This window comes from Homalodisca vitripennis, chromosome 4, assembly GCF_021130785.1.
Source record: "Homalodisca vitripennis isolate AUS2020 chromosome 4, UT_GWSS_2.1, whole genome shotgun sequence".
Classification (NCBI taxonomy): domain Eukaryota; kingdom Metazoa; phylum Arthropoda; class Insecta; order Hemiptera; family Cicadellidae; genus Homalodisca; species Homalodisca vitripennis.
In genome coordinates, this window is record NC_060210.1 from 56881476 (window position 1) to 56887665 (window position 6190).

Consider the following 6190-nt stretch of genomic DNA (forward strand, 5'->3'; position numbering starts at 1 on the left):
GGCCAAGAAACGTTTGTTACGGTAGTGAGGTGAACTGTCGGCACTGATTGATCATGTAGGTTTGATTTAAATAAAGAATTAAATAATGCAATCTCAGAAAACAAAAAATCAATGCTAATCTTTTTAGACCTCAAAAAAGCCTTTGACTCTGTTGATAGAAATAAGTTAATAAATAAATTAGAACAATTAGGCGTTAGGGGCATCGCCCTTACATGGTTCCAGAGTTATTTTACCAATAGAAAACAATATGTCTCAATTTGTAATGTTAGTAGCGATGCAATTAATGTAGACTACGGTGTAGTTCAAGGGAGTACACTTGGGCCAATTCTGTTCTTATTATATATAAACAATATTGCCAAGCTAAATTTAAACGGGAAAATAACATTATTTGCCGACGACACACTTATTTTTCTAAAAGGAAATATATGGGCGGATGTGAGACGAGAAGCATTAAGTGATTTAATGTTACTGAAAAAGTGGTTTGATCAGAATGTCCTTTCCTTAAATATAACTAAAACAAAATTTATGCCAATCTCTTTGAATCCTCAGTCGGATTATGTCTTAGAAAATCTGATCATATATAATTGTGGAAATCATAGTAACAGTACCTGTAATTGCGAAGCAATCGAAAAAATAAACTCGTATAAATATCTTGGCGTTATTATAGATTTCCGTTTGAAATGGTCAGATCATATTGAATATCTCAAACAAAAGACCCGAAAGTATATCTTTGCCTTTAAGAATCTTAGGGTTATTCTTGCTGTTCAAGAAATGAAAATGGTATATTATGCATACGTGCAATCTCTTTTTGCATTTGGGATAATTTCTTGGGGGGCAGCTTATAAATCAAGTCTTGATCCTCTGTTTACGGTTCAGAAATCAATTTTGAAAGTAGCTTTTAAAAAATGTCATAGATTTTCAACATCCATTTTATTTCAAGAAACTAAAATTTTTACAATAAGACAACTTTTTATAAAATTTCTTTTAATACACATGTATAAAAATTTAGATGATTTATTTGAAAGAACTCAACACACCCATAACACACGTTATTCTAGATCAACAGGAATTCTACCACTGCAATTAACTAAATCTTATTCAAACACCAACTCATACTATCTAGCCCACGTGCTTTTTATTAATATAAGTAAACAGTTTCCTAATTTTAGTTTTTTCAATGAAATTTCTACAATTATCTTTAAAAGGAAAGTTAACCAGTGGATATTATCATTGTCTATTGAGGAGGTCGAGGCAGTGTTGTCTACGAACTACGGGCGGACAGTTTGACATGTGAACAGCCACCACTCCTATCCCATCATTATTCATTATCACTACCCCATTATAATCTGCGGTGACCCTGCTTATTTACCCTTGTTGCTAATATGTAAATGTTTTTAAAATTAATAATATTCAATTCTTTAAAACAGGTACATATTAAAATTACACGGTTTTTTTCCTTTTAATATATTCATCCCAGATTCACGTGTGTATGTGGTATATAATAGTGTATTATTTTGTATTATATTTTATATTCATTTTTTTAATGTATATCCAGTCCGTTATTTCTTCAGGCGTGAGCAACTCGAGTCTGCGCACAGGCATCATAGCCCATGCAGGCTCATTTCCCGAGGACAATGTTTATACATGATGTTATTTTTATGATGTTTATTTTATGATGATTATTTTTTATGATATTTATTCTTTGTTCTCATTTCAAACTACGTTCGGTAATGTAATAAAAATTTTTTAGAAGTTAATTGTAAAGTTTGGATTGTAATATTGTACATATATCTGGGAAATAAATCAATTCATTCATTCATTCAGGTAAAAAAGTTGGGGAAGGGGCGCCAGGGACTGAGTCGCTCCATGGCGCCAAAATCCTCACTACGCGACTGGCCAATACATTTAGAGATGTATGAACATACACAATTCCATCTTAATTCTACTTAGACAGGCAGTTGTAAAGTCTGTTGAATAAGAGGAAAATATATTAACAATTATACTAAAGCTGTCAAAAGATTACACTGTACATACAAAAAATATCTGGATTGTGTTATTAATAAAGAATTGTTTGATTTACGGCTTTGAGACTTATTATCTTTTTAAATAGTTCTGCCGTGATGCTACACACTTTGCTCTGTGCCGTTTCTACTTCTTAGAGCATGTTTTGAATTTTTTTAAACCTTGAAAACTTGTTGCGTCACATTTTATTATAACTCTGCAATATCTTCAAATCTGTGTCCTTTCACCTGAAATTTAATCTGGGGGAACAAAAAAATCAGGTTCTTTTCAGAGCATTGGATGAGATTTTCAGCACCTTTAAAGTCTTTTTGCTAAGGTGAAAGCAATTTGAGGACAATCTTTGGAGAAACATATTTCAAACCCAAATCATTCGGTCAAAATTTGTGAGTCAAACCAAGATTCCTATATCCTTACTGATCTGCATTACTAATTCCTGCATTTTTTATTGTTTTCATAACTTTGACTCATCATGGGCTTCACTGCGCTTTTGGCACTTCCGCAACAGTTTTTTATGCATTTAAAGCACTCGTAAACTTGCGTACAACTCATACAGTTTTCACAAAAAACATTTAATAACTTCGTAAGTATCTCCAAGCGTTTCACAACACTGACTACCGATAAGGCTACCCTGATTATTTCCGACATCAAAATACAAAGAAGACCTCGATACACATGGAAACAAACTGATATAATGAAGGAAACAGGATTTTTCCGGACATTTGCCATCGTTCAGTGAACGCTTTGGTATGATTTGATTATTTTAACCTAGTTTGTAATTATGTATTAGGTTAGTTATTACCTGAAGAAGAGATCATATTGCAGATCTCGAAACGTAGTGTTACTGATTTCTTGTTTCACTTAACGATGGCAAATGTCCGGAAAAATCCTGTTTCCTTCACAATCCTTCTATCGTCAAAAAATAGCCTTCAAACAAAAAACTGATTATGTTGATCAACAAAGATTCACCAAACCTTGTAAAGAAGTCAGATAGAGTACAAAATTCTACTCTAATGTTTTGTTACTCTGCAGTGTTTATCAACAGAGGTTATGATACCAATCGTGATACTCTTTGAAAAAATTTTATTTTAAGTAGAAAAACATGAACCATTTTGAACTCACATTCATGCTGACTATAATTTTTAAGATTTTTTATTTTACAGGTAATATTTTGTGTGTATCTTAAAATCAAACTGAAATTTTTAATTCAAGGTCTTGCTCCGGCCTTACTAAAAGGCGTTCAGAGCCTATTGTCCAGGAGTCCACTGTGTCATTCCCAGGAATTCCTTCATGACCCAACACCTAGCAAAGGACAAGTTTCTCCTTGCCAGTTCCATTAAAGCATTCCATTGTACCAATTCATGCTTGTGTGCAATTGTACGGAATGCCGAGTGAAAGGATGTAGTTTGTAAGATAAATACCGTTAAAAAGTGGTATATTGACTATTGATTGCAATAGCCTACAGTGTGTTCCAATTTTTATGCATCTAAGGATTCTTGAAAACAGATACAGCAATGATTACATTTTTCAAACTGTTACAGCTCTCTTATTACTTTTTACATGAAACTTCTAGTTTTTAAATATAATGAAAAATCTCCAGAGACCAGTAAGTAAGGTGTAGTTACAGTACATTTCTTTTAATACAAGGACTCGATTTTTACGGGAAAAAAGGAGATTTGTTACTGATTTAAAAAATACCATATGTGTTTGCAATTTGCTTGTGGGTTTCGTCAAATAATTCAAAAACCCTCGTTTTTGTATGGTTGAAGAGAATTTTTATTAGACTATATGGATGGTTAGTAAACCTGTCTTATATTTCACTACACATAGCTTGGAATCAGCTGTTTAGTGAGGCAGAAGTTACATGACAAGGTTAGTCTAAAAGTGACAGAAGCACAGTAGCATGCTATTTTAAAATGTCTTTATAATCATATAACAATAAAAATCATCATATAAAAATAGTTAAACAACCTAATTAAATTTATAATGCAATTTTGTTTATTCTAACTAAAAAAAAAATTATTTTCAGAATGACCCCTTTTCTGTATCGTGTACATCTTATGGTTTTAACGTTAAAGTACAATAAGTTGCGTTAAATATACTCTACGTTTATTAAATGAGTTTCTTTGCCATACACTCAGGCATGTTAGTTATCATTTCGGCAACAAGGATGTTTTTGTATTGCAATTTGTCCTGAGGAGTAGGCTTTAACACTTTTCTACTCTAGTAGTTTATTGCAAAACATTGTATTTTATGCGACGTGATCTGTGAATGAAGATTAACATGTTCGTGAATCCCACCTGACGTTAACGCTGAGTTATGAAAGGTTGCCATCACTTGTATAGTGAAGTTTATCTAGGTTAGTTCTATCCTAGTGTTACAGCAAGCCCCCCCCACTAAACACGCAATAATCCATTGGACAATTTAAGTTGAACAACCGATCGTCTCAGGTCTCTGCCACTATAATAGGCAGAGCGGTATTGGCCACGATGCAAAATGGTAATTTTTGTGTTTAATGTTTATTCAATCACCGAAATGGGGTCGCCAGACGAAGTTTTCCAACTCTTATTCTTGATTGAAATCTGCATTTAAAAAATACGTGTTATATCCATTGTGCAGGCATGTACAGTGTTCACCCTATAAACGGACTTAGAGTTCGGTTAGGTAAATATTATAATCTGTTTGACAGTTTGATCAGAAATACAACTCGGTTTTCTAGGAACACCAGAATGTCGGTTGGAATTTTACGAGACTTGACAGAGACGAAAATAGTGGATTTGCGACAAATAAAGACATGATGCATAGAAGTGACAGAATGAGTTGAGGGTTGAGTGGCAGAAGTAAGTTTTAATGTCTGGATTTGGTGGTGGTTCAGTGGCACCGTATGGCACCACCCTCACGTCAGTTGAGACCAATGTCAAGCGTTCTCCATAAAATGTGCAATCCAAACATTAAAATGTTGGGTCGCCGCTCTAACATTCACCGGACAACGCTCGTATCGCAGCAGAGCCTAGGTTTAGTCTACGAACGCTTGTTCCTCAAACACACGTTCCGATTGGTCATCAGGGTACATAGGTTAAAACAAATTAATTGATGTAATGTTTTGATATTACCTTCACATCAAAACCTTGGCTGAATCAGCTGTGTTTACACTGGTGAAAAGTTACTGGAGGAAATTCCATTAGTTCTCTAATTACCTATTCGTCTGAACGATTTCTACACACACGTAACGATAAATCGGACAGTTTTAAATATTCAGACAAAACAATCCATCGCGTATGAGAAGCCTGCCTCATGTTTTGTGCCCATGACTATAATCTAACGAAAACACGGCTTGAACCGCAGCCTTTCATGTGTTTATTTACATTTTAATGTAAGGAGGTTTCTGGCTGTTAAGAAATTTACAGCCTGTCAAACCTGATTGTGGGATTATTTTCGAGGGTTCTAAATAAAACTGCTCTGAATATTTACCGCTCAAATGTATCCTTTCGATTTTGATTGACCTTGTTTTTGAAGGCTCAGATTCTATAGGTCAAACAGAAAGTGTTCAAAGACCTTCAGTTCATCATAGGAGGATTAATTGTGTTCCCTACCTGCCCAATCTAGTCCTGTTCGTGTACGATATCCGAGTAACCTATTTACCTAAACTAAACTTCCGGAGATCGTAATGTACCGACCCAAAACTCAGTGTACAATGCTACTTCCAAGAAATCTAATACTTACGGTCTTACCTCAATCTCGATGAACGCCTGCTGCTAAATTGGGACTTACAATCAAGTAAGGTACTGTAAGTATCAGATTATGTATCTGTTTAACAAACTTCGGGGGACATCACCGTTGCAAGTAACTTAATACTTACGAGCACAGCAACACTTCCTTCTACCCGATCTAACAAGTTGTGGAAAATGAGCTTGAAAGTTGATAGCCTGAATAAAAAAACTTACTATTGAAAACTTCACTTACTAGGCCTAAGAAATTAAAGAAAACCTTTTCCCAAATTAGGGCTATTAAAATTTATCGCCGAAAATAGTTTTCCCCACCACAAAAAATCAATTAAGAAGCAATTTGTGAAGAAAGACTTTGTTTATATTCAGTTTATATATGATATTTTTCAAATATCAAATATGAACTTGAATTCATTCGAAAACAAATTTTATTGATAATTTTGCTA